General features: G+C 39.1%; 1 pseudogene; it reads left to right on the plus strand.

Moving 5' to 3' along the window:
- Nucleotides 1–4,361: 4,361 nt before the first annotated feature.
- Nucleotides 4,362–6,335, plus strand: LOC149189372 (exocyst complex component EXO70A1-like; annotated as a pseudogene).
- Nucleotides 6,336–17,587: the final 11,252 nt, after the last annotated feature.

Consider the following 17,587-nt stretch of genomic DNA (forward strand, 5'->3'; position numbering starts at 1 on the left):
GTGCGACGACGGACGAGTCATCGGCGAGCTGCGGTTGCGGTGCGACGAGAGGTTGACACAATGCGACGAAACAACGAGCCAGCTGCGACGTTATGTGGGCGCACATATGACGGAATGCACTTAGGCCAGAATGTGGCTAAGTGTTGGACGGGCATATTAATATGCTATGGAGACCTATACGCATATGTTAAGGAATGTAAATATGCGTGGGTTATAAAAATAAAATATAATATGTGAGGGCTTATATGTAAAATGATGGGGGCGACCATGAGTGGAGCACCCCCCCTTAAAACATAAGAAGAAAGCATATTATATGGAGGCGGTACACATATATAAATATGTGTGGATCAATTAATATAAAACATATATAATACGTGGGCTTCTATGTTAATTAGTGGGGTCGGCCATAAGTTAAGCAACCCCCTTGAAACATAAGGAAGATGCGTATATATTGATGGAGGATGGAGTTCATTTCTCCATCGAACTTCACTCTTGTCTTCGCATCTCAAGTGAGAAGTGCGCAGTTCTTATGCGCATAACTCATGCACATGACAAGGTGAATGCGTGAGGATTTCTACTTGGAGTTTGGTTGAACGAAGAGGTTATGAGCTGCGGTTGGAGCAGAAATTTGTGTTGGATTGGGTGAGCATCTTGGTGACCCGTGTGGGCACCCGCTCTTGGACAAAGGAGCACGGATATGTAAAAGGCTGTCTTGCCGTGGTTGTAATATTTCTAAGTGTTGGCCGTGGACTTTGCCCGGCACACTTGTATGTATTATTAAAAGGTTTTCATAATATATTATTGGGCGGACTCGTTCGGGAGTTGCCCCTCCCTATATAATTGTGTGCAATTGTTATGTTCATGTTTTAATTGCATATTGGTTATGAACGTGAATGAAGATTAATGCTTTCATATGGTTATAAGATAACAGTTAAAGCATGTTTATATCGGTTAAGGCGTAGTCCATGTGCACGAGTATTGAAAAAAAGGAAGTGCACGGTGGTGCCGCACCCCGCCAGACACGGTTGGAAGACTACCGTAGGCTTGGGGGCGTGACAGGTGGTATCAGAGCTCCGTCGGAGCTGGTGAGCAGGGTTGCTCGTGACAGTTGACAGGTGAAGATAAGGTTATGGAGAACAACCGAGGTCTTGTAAACTTGAAGATTTGTGGCAAAGATGTTCAAGCATTGGCAGACACAGGTGGCAAATATAACCTTATATCAGCACGGTTAGTAGAAGAAGTGGGGCTGATATCTACTATGGAGAACTGGGAGGTAACCTCGTGGAATTTGGCAATAGGCTCGATACAAGGTGTACCCGTACAGATGGAAGGATGTAGAGGTCAGCTGAACTTCGTAGTGATAAATACAGATGGCATTGATGTAATGCTTGGACGAGAAGGACTTCTTCAAATCAGTCAGGCAATGAAACAAGATGAAGTTGCAGACCAGGAAGAGGAAGTCATGATGGCCGAAGATGTTGAAAACTTAACTATGATGGAGGTTAGACTTGAAGATAATCAAGCTAAGCCAGAATCATGTATCTCATGGGCATGGGCCGATGAAGATACTCATATGGAAGGACCATGTGATGATGAGGACTTGATGGAGGCAGAACTTGAAGGTGATCAAGTTAAACCAAGATCATGCAGTTTGGCAGCATGGATGGAAGAACCACATGATGATGAGGACTCGATGAAGGCAGAACTTGAAGGTAATCAAGTTGAACCAGGATCGTGCAGCTTATCAACATGGATGGGTGAGGTCACTCATATGGAGGAGCCTCATATTGATAAAGTAAGTATGAATACTTGTGTTCCATTTGAACATTTGGTAGATGGACCGTTTGCAGTGGAAGGTAAAATCAGTTTGCCTATGCGATGGAGGATCTTGCCATGGATGACTATGATGGGACCTTGTATGAAGAAGCAAGGATTGTCAACTATTGAAGGACTTGTTGAGGTTGCTTGCTACCTTGAGGTTGAAGGTGCAAGGGCCCGTGACAAGGGTGGAACTTGATGATCGTTGTGGATGATTTGGGTCATGCTTTAGCCACATGGCTAGGTGCCCGGCATGACTCATGGACAGGTTGAAGGGCACACCTTTGGGTGGACTTCTCATGGCCGAGACCAAGAGATAGTCTTGATGGACACCTTGGTAGAGAAGCTGTGATGGAAGGGACTCGTGATGATGATGCTTAGATGGACTTCTCATGGCCGAGACCAAGAGATAGTCTTGGTGGACCTTTGGTGGAGGAGCTCATGATGACATGAGATCGTTGTGACTTTTGAGACTTCATACATGGTGGACTTAGAGGATTTGAAGCATTGAGGAGCCGAGGTCGGGAGACTTTGATGCAGTATGGGATGCATACTTCCAAAGTACATGTATGGGCATGGCTTGGAAGGGTGACTTGATGTGGAGGATCGATATGAGACACTTTGGAGCAATGGAGTTACGATGATGATGCCTTGGTGGCTGTACTTAGACATGGGTTGAGCCGAGACTCAACTACTTTACGCACATGATGATGTTGGGGTAGATGTGGCTGATCATTTGTAGCACATTGACACCAACACATCGTGGACATCATGTTGCAGATAGGATGGATGGAGTTTTCATGGACCTGAGCATGGATTATGGATGGATTCTTGATCGAGTCGGGTTGTGACAGGATGCTTTGAGGAACGACTGATGGTGGCATGAGGATGTGCATTCTCATGGTTTGGACGTGACGGTTGGACTAGCTACCCAACTAGTTCAAACATGGGGACTAGTAGTGTACAGAGATGTGTTAGCGTTATGTTGGAGTATCATGGCAACAATTCACATGAGGACTACACATGGTGGTTGATCATCATGGATCGAGATGACTTCCCGTTGATGATGATCTTGGTAGAGAGCTACCGAGATGATATGTTGTCGAGGACGACAACGATTTCAGGTGGAGGAGAATGTAAGACCCTTGAGTCTCGGGCAGGCGTGCACGATGGGCGGGCGCCCCGTGCACGACGACGAACGCTTCTTGGCACGACGACGGGCGCGTTTTGGCACGACGACGGGCAGTGCGACAAGCGGGCGAGCTACCTCCGACACTTGGGCGACCCGGGCGGGCGACCCGTGCACGACGGGCATGCGACCCGGGCGGGCGACCTGTACACGGTGAGCCGGCGGATATACACAGCGAGCCGAGCTGCAGGTGCGAGCGGACAACCGCCGAGTTGGCAGGTTCGGGTGCGAGCTACGGTGGATGGGCGGGCGCCCCGGTGGGCGACCTGTGCGCGACGGGCGGCCCGTGTACATAGAACCAGTGCGTATGCGGTGCGACGACGGACGAGTTACCGACGAGATGGCTATCCGGTGCAACGACGGACGAGTCACGACGAGCTGGCTGTGCGGTGCGATGACGGACGAGTCATCGGCGAGCTATGGTTGCGGTGCGACGAGAGGTTGACACAACGCGACGAAACAGCGAGCCGGCTGCGACGTTATGTGGGCGCACATATGACGGAATGCACTTAGGCCAGAATGTGGCTAAGTGTTGGACGAGCATATTAATATGCTATGGAGACCTATACGCATATGTTAAGGAATGTAAATATGCGTGGGTTATAAAAATAAAATATAATATGTGAGGGCTTATATGTAAAATGATGGGGGCGACCATGAGTGGAGCACCCCCCCTTAAAACATAAGAAGAAAGCATATTATATGGAGGCGGTACACATATATAAATATGTGTGGATCAATTAATATAAAACATATATAATACGTGGGCTTCTATGTTAATTAGTGGGGTCGGCCATAAGTTAAGCAACCCCCTTGAAACATAAGGAAGATGCGTATATATTGATGGAGGATGGAGTTCATTTCTCCATCGAACTTCGCTCTTGTCTTCGCATCTCAAGTGAGAAGTGCGCAGTTCTTATGCGCATAACTCATGCGCATGACAAGGTGAATGCGTGAGGGTTTCTACTTGGAGTTTGGTTGAACGAAGAGGTTATGAGCTGCGGTTGGAGCAGAAATTTGTGTTGGATTGGGTGAGCATCTTGGTGACCCGTGTGGGCACCCGCTCTTGGACAAAGGAGCATGGATATGTAAAAGGCTGTCTTGCCGTGGTTGTAATATTTCTAAGTGTTGGCCATGGACTTTGCCCGACACACTTGTATGTATTATTAAAAGGTTTTCATAATATATTATTGGGCGGACTCGTTCGGGAGTTGCCCCTCCCTATATAATTGTGTGCAATTGTTATGTTCATGGTTTAATTGCATATTGGTTATGAACGTGAATGAAGATTAATGCTTTCATATGGTTATAAGATAACAGTTAAAGCATGTTTATATCTGTTAAGGCGTAGTCCATGTGCACGAGTATTGAAAAAAAGAAAGTGCACGGTGGTGCCACACCCCGCCAGACACGGTTGGAAGACTACCGTAGGCTTGGGGGTGTGACACTCACGGTCGCTTCCACCTCCGACAACCGCCCTTCCGCCATAAGTCGCCAAAATCTCAACACCCCACCTGGGATATCGGCCGATTTGGGGGACGATTTGGCCTCCGCAAACTGCATAATTTCATTCTGGGACTCAAACGCAGCCAAATCCATGACATTGTTCAAGAGAAACGGAAAGGAAGCCTACGAGTATATCGCCGCCGTGGACGATCTCCGGCAACTCATGGAAAATCTAGTGGTCACTGACAACAGCTCAGCCAAACTGGTGCACGCGCAGCGCCTCGTGGAGATGTCGATGGTCCGCTTGAAAGTAGAGTTTCACCGAATTCTGTCGGCCAACGTCGAGCCGACGATGGTGTCGAACAACGAAAACTCGAGCCACGGCTCGCAGGGCGAGGGGTCGACGGATGAAGAGGGCAGCAGCGGCGGCCGCCGTCGGACTGGAAGTTCTAACGCCGACGAAATTTGTGAAATCGACATGATGCCGCTGGAAGCCGTGCTAGACCTGCACAGTATAGCGAAGCGCATGGTTGCCAGCGGATATGCGAGGGAGTGCGTTTGAATCTACGCGATGACCAGAAACCCTGTAATTGAAGGGTGTCTCAACAGAATCGGCTTCGACCAGCTAAATACGAGCGATGTGCAGAAGATGGAATGGGGAATTCTGGATAATAGGATCAAGAACTAGATACGCGTCATGAGTATTGCGGTGAGAATTCTGTTCGCGAGTGAGAAACGTCTCTGTGACGAGATATTTTCAGGTTTTAATAACGTCCGGGATTCCTGTTTCGCTGAGGTCGTCAAGGGGCCGACGACGAAGCTTCTGGCTTTTGGCGATTCTGTAGCCATGAACGAAAATTCCAGCGAAAGGATCTTCAGAGTGCTCGACATGTATGGGTTTCTGTTGGACCTTGTGCCCGACATCGACACTGTTTTAAGCCAAGAATCGTGCGCAAGCGTGAGGATGCAAGCCTCTACGATCGTAATTCGGCTCGGGGAGTCGGCACAGGGGATTTTGAAGCAATTCGAGAATGCAGTCCACGTGGAAAATTCAAAAACCCCGGTCCCAGGCGGCACGATTCATCCGCTTACAAGGTATGCTATGAATTATCTGAGCTTTCTGTCTGATTACAAGGAGTCTCTCAGGAACATAATGGCCAATGCACCAATTGATATCCCCAAGTTGGCCCTGCCTGATGGCCTCATGGGCATGTGTTGGGACTTGGATAGCCATCATGATAATGAATCGGGTAGCCCGACCTCTGCTCTGTCTGCGAAACTGGGATGGATTATCACCATCCTGCAATGTAAGATAGATTCAAAATCTAACCTCTACAAGGATGCTGCTCTGTCATACCTGTTTCTCATGAACAATCTTCATTACATGGTGAAGAAGGTCAAAGGTTCGAAGCTTTTAGGGCTGTTAGGGTATGGCTGGCTCAGGAAAAATCAGGCAAATGTGAGACATTATGCGGCAAATTATGAGCGAGCGGCCTGGATGAAACCTCTCAATTGTTTGAGGGATGAGGGGATTCATGTGAGTGGGAGTGCTTCCACTGAGATGTCACAGCAGGCCCTGAAGGATAGATTCAAGGGTTTCAATTTTGCAATTGAAGAGGCAGTCATGAAGCATTCTGGTTGGATGGTGCCGGATATGGAGCTCCGAGAGGAGATTAGGATTTCAATCGCTGAGAAAATGATACCAGCCTATCGGTCCTTCTTGGGTAGAGTGGGCAAGTGTTTGGAAAGTGGGAGACACTATGAGATGTATATAAAGTACACGCCTGAGGAGCTGGAAACTCGTCTCTTGGATCTCTTTCATGGCAATTCATCATCCTTAAGTTCAAGGAATCCATCGTCATTAAGTTCAGGGAGATCATAGAAGGAATGAGAGTATAAAAATAGAATAAAATTCCACCTTATGGATCTGCCATCACAGTAAGATGATGGCTGGGACTTTGCTTTCTGCATATCTAACTTAACATTCTTATCGCTCGTGGGAAACAACGTTCATTGTAATTAGGCTCTATACAATATAATTTCCTAATGTAAATTTTGCTAAGGAAACTCAGTGCAGGAGTTATCTTTCATACTTTTCCTTGAACTACTCGTGGACTTCTTTGTTTTTGTTCTGCACTCCCTTTTTGATAGGAAGTTTCATACTTCACTGAATCTCTAATCATTTAGGGTCTACTGTGTTTACGATAGTCACTGTTTCCGCATTGTATAAAATAACTAACTCAATGCTTGAACCCTACGCAAGCTGGCTACGCCACAGCGAGAGAGGTAGCTATCCATTTGGTCTAAGGACAAAGACTTTCGATGCCAATAGCATTCCTGTTGCCCTTCATTTACTAAAGAGTGGCTCTTGATATTTCACCCTCTGTAGTTGATCTGTTGTAATATTTGTAGAAATTATTGTTTTCAGAAAAGGTCAGACAGTTCAGAAAGACATCTCAGACCTTCAACATTTCGCTGAAGATAGAGGCTGCCTTACACGTTCATTTTTCAGTAACTTTCCGCACTACTCTCTTGTTGCTGGGCGGATACCTAAGATGATAGGGAGAATAGCAAACAATAAACATTTGGTTGCAGCACATTTACTGCACCTGAGGGTAACATGAGGGCTGTAAATTTCTGTGTATTGATTAAGTTGTAATAAATGGGTTGTAACATGGTGCATAATGTTTATTAAAAAAGCGTTTTAAAGGAATATCAAAATTGTTTTATATTCTGAAAAATAATAGATAGGAATAACGTGTGAAACAATCAACTTCACTTTCATTCCTTAAATACTAAATTATTCCTAAAACTTACAATCAAATTCAACCATCCTATATCTTGAAATCACAAATTCCATGCTTAAATATAGACACTAACCTCAAACGTTAAAGTCAGAGGCTACTACGCCTGAATCTTGAAAATTCTCATTCTAAAACTTTATTTTTTTCCAAGATGTATGCGTACTTTTGGCCACTTGTTCAATATTGATACGACAAACTCTATGTCTAAATATGAACATTAACGTCAAACATTAAAGTCAGAGGCTATTACGTCTGAATCTTGAAAATTCCCATTCTGAAACTTTATTTATTCCAAGATGTATGCGTACTTTTGGCCAATTGATCCATATTTTATAACGAATTCCACATAAGAGAGGACACGGTACACCGTTCATTACTCAACTGTTGTCCAACTAATCAATATTTTAATAACGAATTCCACATTTATAGGACATCATTCATTACTCGGAGTCAGAGATACGTAGTCCTTTTGTACTTGTCCTTCTCTATCTGGAAAATTTCCCTTCTACATCTAATTTTTTATTATTATTATTTTTAAATTAAAAATAACAGGTTTGATGTGAATTTTTTTTGAATTTTTTACATATGATTATTTGTAAATTAAAAGTAACATGTTTGATGTGTATTTTTTTGAATTTTTGACAGACGAGTAACTATTTTTAGAATTCATTATTTGAGTAGGTTTGTGGAAGAATTGTTTTAACATGTTTGAACCATGCTTTTGATAGTGGAAATGGATTCAACACCATAAAAAATCCTTGAAACTTAAAAATCTTGAAATTTGATAGCTATAACCTAGATTTACAAAAATCTTTGCTGGATTCTATCAAAATATTGCCAAAATTTCCATAATTTTCAAAGCAAAATAACAATCTAATTAGACAACTGATTAAACCACTACATTTAGGTAAAGTAAAATTAGAAAGTAACAATATAACTAAAAAAAATAAATATTAAACTCCATATACTAAAACTCCATATACTAAATGAATGATAGACTCACTACATTTTTCATCTGGTACATTGAATATTAATTTATTATCATACAAGGAAAAAATGTAAAGACAATAAACTCAATATTAACTTAGTATATAGTGTTTAATATTTTCTTAACTAAAATGTTTATTTGTTAAAAAAATAATCTACACCATCTTTTAAAACAATCATTCATAGAAAAAAGTGTTACTCCATTTACCAGCAAAACGATGACTAGAGGGCTAGATTAGGCGTTTTGTTTGTAATTTTTATTTAAATTTTGGTGAGATATATATTAAAATGGAATGAAAATTTTTAGATGAAACAAAGATATGTTTAATGATTATTATTCATTTTCATTTTAATCTCACTATCAAATGTTAATCTCGAAACCCACATTCATGAATAAAATATGACATTCCATTCTCAGTGGAAGAGTGTACGTGAATTCGGCGATCTCCATGTCATTGATTTCGCTCTACTTCTATGGAAATCTGGAGGACATCGCGATGGATTGAAATCTAATACATCATTGACAATTTGTATAAATATAATTTATATTTTGTAATAACGATTTAAATATTTAATTATAAAAAATATTATATTTTTTATAATTTAAATATTTAATTATATAAACATAATAAATTATAAGTTTAAATTTAGAGAAAATATTTTCATTTTTGTAAAATTTAATAATTTAATTTTAATGTTTAATTTAATTATAATTTTAAAAATAAATTATATTGTAGATATTAATTTTTATTAATCACATCGTTAGGATTTGGTCCATGTTTAGAACCAACTAATGTGGTTCTTAAGGATAAATTACATTAGTTGATTCCAAACATAGACCAAATCCTAACCATGTGATTAATCCGAAAGACTTGGATCACAAAAGTCTTAGATCTAACAAAATAAATTATATTATTCAAGTTTGATTTAATATAACTTTAAAATTAAATTATATTATTATTACTTTATTTTATTTTATTTTATATTAAATTTTTAAAATTAATTTATGAAACCACATACAATATATATTAAAATATAATTATGTATTTCATAATTTAATATTTTTAATTACATATTAATATAGATGAAGATATACATTAAAAAATCTCTTTAATATTTTTTAATATATTTGATGTCTTTTTAATTAAATAACATTTATCATGAAACATTTTTGGATGGGCAATAATTGAGATAAAGTGGGTGCAGGCTGGCAGGTGGGGGGAGGGTTGCGGCACGCTAGTGCCATCTCACGTGGACAATGGACTAAGCGACGTGGCAACATGCCCTCATGCATGTTAAAAGTAGTGGAGTTACTACAGCTAAATATCATTAAGGCCTGTAAAACCATGTTTGAAATCGAGCAATAGTTGGTGGCATGAATTTTTTCATAGCAATCGAGTTGAGCACTCGTGTGATGGAAATTGACATTAAGATTCCTCCCATGGCACTCAGTTTGCAAACATTTTTTGTGAGTGTCACTATGGTGGGACGCTTATAGAGGATGTTATGGGTAGCGAATGCAGGTTATGGAGCAGAGCCACTGTGGTTATGCACCTATACTTAATTATCGTGAAACCGCCTCACCAAATGGGATTTCGATAATTCATGAATGTTATTTTCTCCCATGCTATGTAGCATCGATTGGGAATTGGTAATTTCAATTTTCCTCAAATTTTTTTTCAAACAATCTTCTTTGTTAACTTGCACAATGTCATTGCATTCTCTGTTTGGGGGATTGAGGTCTTGCCTTTTCTTGTCTTGGTCCTTTGTCCTTGGGCGCATCGGTAAGTCTTCCCCCCTATTCTTGGTGGTCTTAGCTTTCTTCCCTAGTGCCTTTTTGTTTCTCATGAATACAAGATTTAATTCTCCCATGTGGTGTTGAGTCTTTGTCTCTCTTTTGGTTTCTCAGTGGTGCTCACTCTGCTCTTAACATACACTCCTTGTAAGCCTCTTTTCTAAGGTCTCATGGTGAGTTGGTGTGTGTGGGGGTTCGTTGTTCTTCTCTCCTTCACTCCTTTGATGGCATTTTCGATATCCCTCCTAGGCATCCCCACTGTTTGTAGGTATATTTTACCTAGCACTTATCTTACATGGAATCCATCCTATACTCCTAAACTCCTTAGCCTCTCCTAGCCTATTCTCTAGTCTTCCTGTCTTGTTATTCTCTTCTCCTTTCGATGTCAATGGGTATGGGTTCAAAGGGGGGCCACATATTACTAAGAGCGGGCCCATAGGGTAAATACTCATGAGCAACATCGGTTGGAGAATTTTTCTACATGCTATTGTGACCTCATGGCAAGACCCATCCAAAAAGAACTCACTTGGGCTGAGAGGGAAGCTTCCACTCGAAGAATGCCCCTCTTAGATACAGAGGTTCTTATAGAATGGGTAGATTGGATACTCGACATAGGGCAAAAGAAGGGTCGGTTCAATCCATATATTGAAATTTTGGACCTCTACTAGAAGATAAGTTTTTATTGGGGAATACTCTCTTAAATCGACATGAGAACCATGTGGAAATTCTCCAATACCTTGTGTTATCACCAAAATAAGAGTTTACATTGTTCCTAATCATGGTCTTAGATAAGTGTTAAGTTATTTTGTGTTTTAATGGGTAGGTGATAGGTTAAGAGTCTCATTTTCATATCCAAATAAAGTTAAATCAACCTTATTCCATGTCCTAGAAGTCTCACATGCTGTTTAGAACCCATATCTTTAACCATTTTGAAATTATTTTGGAATTAACCCGAAACCACGTTTTCATAGCGCAGACAGTGTAAAAGGTTTGTTTTGCACTACGAAAATGTTGCTCTTTCTGTAGCACTCTTCACTAAGCACGCTACAAAAACGCAGATTTGTAGGTAGTCCAGTCAAAATGTCAATTCGTTCAAAAATCATTAATCCTTCATTATTAGGTGTCAGCTAGGAGTCAGTTCTTAAGCACGTAGTCATCCAAATTCATCATTTCAAATTTAGGGGTCATCATGATAGGTAATTTCAAATTCGAAAGGGCTGGCTAGTTTCTTATTGCAGTTTGCATGCAAACCTTCAAACATATCGTTTTCGACTGATAAGCTTATGGTAATCCCTTACCAAAGCTTTTCTCATCTATAATTCAAGTGAGGCTGATTACCATTAACAAGCGAGGCTGATTTTTTACAGGAATTCAGAGGCAAAGATGACAGAAGAAAGGAAGAAACACAGGTCCGGTCATTGTTTAAGAATAGTGCCCGAAAGCACTGAGGTTTTAGCCAGAGATAAATTAGTAATGGAAGTCTTCAAGGAAACAGGATGTTGGAAATTTTGTGAAAAATTGCAGGGAGGACACACTCAGGTGACAAAGGAGTTTGCCCTAAATTTCACTGGCTCAGACACGAAAATTGGAATCCTACACTTGCCAATTACTCCTGAGATCATAGCTTTGGTGACAGAGATTCCTAGGGGACAAGATAGATGGTTCAAAAACTTCAGATTTGACATGGAACCATGTAAAGTGTTTCTAAAGCCAGAGTTTGTAGAAACAAAGTTAACCAAGGCAATTCCAAGGAACTACATCAAAGAAATCTATGCCAACTTGCTCTTCAACATTCAGAGGTATTTTACCTATGAGGGAAGATATCATAAAGTATATTCATATCATTTTAAACTCCTGTTGCATTTTACTGGTATGGTTTCTTTAGATTTTCCTTTCTTCCTATATCGAAGTATAGCTAAGATGGTAGATAAAGTGCAAATGAAATCTTAAGGATATGAAACTTCCCTTTTTCAACATGGTCTAATTAAACTGATAGTTTTACATGAACTCAAAAGGATCAGTAGAGAATGGTATTCATTTTTGTTTTTATGTGGTTTTGGAGTGGAAAATCAAGATATAGGCATTAGCCCTAAGGCTAAAGAAACTCCATCAGTAGAAACTAGTAAGCCTGTAATGACCAGGTCAAAAAGATTTGTTAAGCTGAAACCCAAAAAGCAGTTGAAAGAGCAAGTGAGTAAAACATCAGTGGTTATTCTTTAGACTCCTTAATCCACAAAGGAAAAGATAGTTGAAGTTAAAGAAATGAAACAAGAACAATCAGCTAACAAACCAGTTCAAAGGAGATTGACTAGAAGTCAAACTGAAAAGGAGAAGGGTAAATCAGTGATCTCGGGAGAAAGTGCAGGCTTGAAGGGTAATTTAAATGATATTTAAAAAGACATTGATATTTCAGAATCCCCTTTTGTGCAGGCAGATGTCATAAAATTTGATGAAGGAAAGTCGAAGTAGATGAAATATTCTAAGAAACTGGAATTTGGGGATGATGTTACAACATTTGTGTTCAAGCCCAGAAAGCCCTTAACCAGGCAATAAAAAAAGATGCAAGACTCCAATATTGAGTTAGGGAAAACAAAAGAAGCTTCCGTTGTTCAGGAAGAGTCAATAGACCTTTCATCACCAATACCTGAAGGTGACAAAAACAAAGCTTTTTCCACTCAAACAGAAAAAACCAGTTATGAAGAAATGGAAGAAAGGTTAAGAGAAGCTAATAACGAAATTGCTAGACTAAGGATGAGAGCAAGAAGGCATGCTGCTAAGAAGACAATTTTCAAAAGGATAAAGGCTCTCTGGGAAGTTGAAAAAGTTTCCAAACCAGAAATAGTCAACAGTGAAACTCAATACTTTACTTGGACTGTTCCTACAATTAAAGAAGCCAGATTTGTAAGGATGATGAATGCCCAATTGAGAGCTACTAAGAGGAGATTGAAGAGACAGATTGAAGACCTAGAAATACAGTTAACAAAATCTGAAGAAAGGCTACAACAATAATGAAACAGGGTGATGAAAAAGGGCAGTCAAGGATATATCCTAAAACAGTTTTGGTATTAAAAGAAAGGTCATCTTTGAAGAAGAACATCTTATAAGGTTAATTTGTTTTGATTTTTGGTGATCATATCAGTCTTTATGAAATTTTGAAAATCCCCAAACTGCATATTTTTGAAAACTGTGTTGAAAAAAGAGCATACACAGCAGTTCCGTAGCGCGCTACGAAACTGCTGAAGGTGAACTTTTAGAACTTTATAGATGTATTTTGAAGGTAAGGTCTGATAAATTTCAAGTTTTGATGTTGCTGGTAAATATATGAAGATCATAGATGAAGTTTCAGTTGGTAGTGATGCAGAAAGAATGATTCAAAGAAGTATTTCACAAGTGATATAAAAGATGCGCTACGAAAACAGACTATTTTCGTAGCACAGTCATCTTTCATCCTCTTTTCCATCTGTTCGAGGTTCCCTTTTTTGCACATGTGGAAAAATGAAGTTTTAATGGATTACTAACACATGCCACATATATGAAACAATCATCAATGCCAGCAAAACTGCTCGAAGATAAGCATAAATGATTAAGGGCTTAAAAGGAGGAACTCTGTCTCCTTGTTTTTAGAACAGTTAGGTCATGAATCAATAGGGTTTGCAATAATGCTAGAGACATCATAAAGCTCAAAGACATGGATTAGCAGTTGATTACAGAATGTATTTAAGTCACAGATAAAGTTGTTGAAGCATGTTTTAGGAGTTTCACTCCTATTTTTATTAGGACTCTTAAAGACAGTTAGTTGTCAGTTTGTAATTAAGAAGTTTGTTTTATGAATAGATAGGTGTCAATGTTAGAAATTCGAATTCTCCTAAAGATGGATCATAGAATCCAAGGTTGTAAAAACTCTATATAAAGCATGAGAATCGAGTTCCTCAGGGTTGGTAATTTTATTAGCAAAAGAAAGTTGTGTTATTGTAAGAGACTATGTTTTTTTTTTCAAATTTAATACATAGATCAGTTTTACTACTCAAGATTCACAAGGGGTTTATGCGTTTGATGTTTCTATGGCCTTTTTCAATTACTTATTTGCATTGGTATGAGCTTGTGATACTTAGAATTCATTGGAAAATGCTCTAACTTCCTTCACATGGTTGTAAACTGTGTTAATTCACTGTGTTACTATTTTACTTATAAACCTAAACTCCAAGTGCCTTGACTTCCATGTTTTGTTGATCATGATGTTTTGTTGAAGACTATATTGACTCCATAGCCCAATAGATGTTTTCTAATCTTTGATTCAACCAGTTATGCATTTTTGTCCATTTTTATTCCTAGAGTTACCCATCTAATCATTAATCAAAAATCTTAAACCTATTGAGAGAGCCCTCTCAGGTTGAGGAGGCTAAGCCTCAACCAAAAGCTTGGTTTGAAAGAGTTACTTAGAGTCTACTTGATCAGTAGCCTATCAGGGTCAGATTTTGTGATAACACTTTGGTGCGTCTATCGGGACGCTGAAGATTACTCATTCCCGAAATCAAGAAGCTGAACTTCTGAAGGTAGCAGGAGCTTAGAAAGTTTTTCAAGGCTGCAATCTACCTTGGTGACTCCATACATTTTCAAAGGTTTAAAGGTGGATTCGAGAAGGAGATACACACGGAGTAATCCCGATCCCAATCCATCTACCATTGTGGACAATCCAAACACTGTTGCAAGAGGTAGTCAAAGATTTTCAGAAATATCAGGTACTTCATCTCATTCGAAGTCTTTGCTCTCTGAATTCTTAAGAAGTCCCGAAGACAAAAAAAGTTGATGATAAAATTCATGAAGTGTTGTTTAGATCAGAAAGTGAAAAGGAACTCATTGATATTATCTTAGACCTGCAAAAGAGAGGAATTGACACTTCAACCCTAGTAACACAAGAAGACAAAGAAGAATTTTGGGAAGTTGTCACCTCTAATCTATTGTTAGAAAAAGGGTCTCTAGATAAATTGAAAGAACTTGACCCTTTTGAATTTTTACTGAAATCTAAAGCTGGTTTACCTCTTCCAAATTGGAGCTCAATTGTTAGTGGCTTACAGAAGCCAAGTAGTCCTCCTCATATCAGTGCTTCATCTTCTGTTTTTGTGTTTCCTAGTGGCTTACAGAAACCAAGTAGTCCTCCTCATATCAGTTCTTCATCTTTTGTTCTTGTTATTCCTAAAACTACTATTCATCCTTTAATCATGGTTGCACCTGCTAGGTATGCACCACTTGTACTTCCTGCTGTTTTGCATGACCTTCCTAGTAAATATGCTGCTAGGATCCCTACTTGGGGTAGTGATGAAGAAATTACAGTAGAAGAACATGTAGACAGATTTAATGATTTTGCTGATAGAGAAGAAGTTGATGATGAAGATGTGAAGTTAAGACTGTTTGCACAGAGTTTTATTGGTGAAGTTAGAAAATGGTTTAAATCTCTTGCACAGGGAAGCATTCAAAATTGGGATGAGTTTGAAGATAAATTTCTAAGAAAATGGGGAAACAGAACTAATCCAGTTCAAGCACTTACTGAATATAACAATCTTAGAAGGGCACCTGATGAATCTGTTCAAAACTTTTCAAAAAGATTTAATAAAGTTTTTGACTCAATTCCAGCTCGTTTGAAACCTCCGGAAGCCTTAGCACAAATGAGATATGTTGAAGCATTTGATTATGACTTTTCTATCTTGTTGAGAGAAAGAGAATCACCTACACTTGCTGAAATGCAAAGTGATGCAGTAAAGGTAGAGGTAAACATGATAGCTGCTAAAAAGTCAAAAATGGGAAAAACTAAATTGAAAGAAGAAGAGAAACCTTCCTCTTCAACTTCTGAAGATAAATGTGACTCAATGATGAAAACCATGGAGAAGTTGATGGATAGGTTAGCTCTTGGAAACACTTCTGCTCCTCCTGTGCAACATGAACCTCAATTTAGAAATCCTCAATTCAGGAGACCTCAAAACCAACAAAGACCAAGAGAAAATAGAAACGAGCAGTCTAATCCTCCTGTGAGACCTCCTTTTCAGCAGAATTTGGTTGATGAAGAAGATGATCCTGAAATTCCTGAAGAATCTATCCATTGCCTTGACGAAGAGATGTCAGGAATTTTCTTGACTAAAGAAGAGCATGACGAGTCAGATTTGGCCAATCAAGGAGAAGAACCTTCAGATTATTTTAAGGGGTATCAGCATGCCATCTTTGAAATGCAAAAACAATATAATCTTAGAAATAGAAATGTGCCGATTATTGCAAACAAAGCGCAACCTAAGAAAGATGCTCCAAAGGTTGCTAAAGCTAAAAATGATACCCCAAAGATTGCTGAAGGTAAGAAAGACACTCTGCTTGGTAAAAAAGACACTCAACTTCCTCCTCTTATCAAAGAAGCTGAAAAATTTGTTTTTGTTTTCAACCTTGAGAATGAAATTTCAAAGATTAAAATATCAGTCCCTTTTAGTGAGATTCTCAAGGTAAATAAATATAGAAGCAAGATTGTTGAGATGTTGAATTCACAACCAGGAGCTGTTGATATTTTAAATGTCTAAGAAGATAATCCTACTATATATTTGGGTCCAAGGTTAGAAGATGATCAAAATGAAGAGTTTCCTCCTTTCTATGTAAGCATTAGTATTCATGATATGACTTTACATAATGCTATGTTGGATTCAGGGGCTTCTCATAATCTCATGCCCAAAGTAATTATGGAAAGGTTAGGGTTACAGGTAACAAGACCATATAAGGATTTATTTTCTTTTGACTCAAAAAGAGTTCAATGTATTGGTTTAATCAAAGATGTTGTTGTTGGTCTAACACAAATCCTAGCAAAGACGATTGTTATGGACATTGTTGTGGCTGATATTCCGCCAAAGTTTGGGATGTTACTATCAAGATCATGGGCAACAAAAATTAAAGGCACAAAGCAGATGGACCTTACTTATGCCACAATTCCTTTTTTTGGTGAACAAAGGAGATTGTATCGAGAGACTAGAATGGCTTATATGGTAAGCAGTAAAGATAAACCTCAAAATTTTCCTATTTATGCATTCGATATTGAACTTGGATCTGCCATTCTTTTCAATGAGTCAGCTGATAGTGGTGAGGAAGAAATGAGAGCAGAAAATCAGCACTCAGAAAATCAGCAAGTAAATAACAAAGAGATGGAGGGATGGTGGTCATTGTACTTCGATGGATTAGCAGGAAAAGAAGGGGCAGGAGCAGGAATTTGGATTACAAGTCCAAGTGATGAGAGTAAGTTTTACTCTTACAAACTGAATTTTGATTGCACAAACAACATGGCTGAATATGAATCTTTGATTTTGGGTCTAGATGTTTTGATAAGAATGAAGGCTCAGAATATTTCTGTTTTTGGAGATTTTGAATTGGTTATTAGACAAGTTGAAGGTGTTTATCAAACAAAGGATGTAAGAATGAGAGCATACAGAAATCTAGTTTTAGACATGTTGGAGAATTTTCAAGCCTATTCTTTCATTGTCAAAACTAGAGACCAAAATTCCATTGTTGATTCTCTTACTGTTT

The sequence above is a fragment of the Pinus tabuliformis genome, chromosome 3_1, assembly GCF_031772625.1.
Source record: "Pinus tabuliformis cultivar Carrire ecotype Pingquan chromosome 3_1, CPIR1, whole genome shotgun sequence".
NCBI lineage: Eukaryota > Viridiplantae > Streptophyta > Pinopsida > Pinales > Pinaceae > Pinus > Pinus tabuliformis.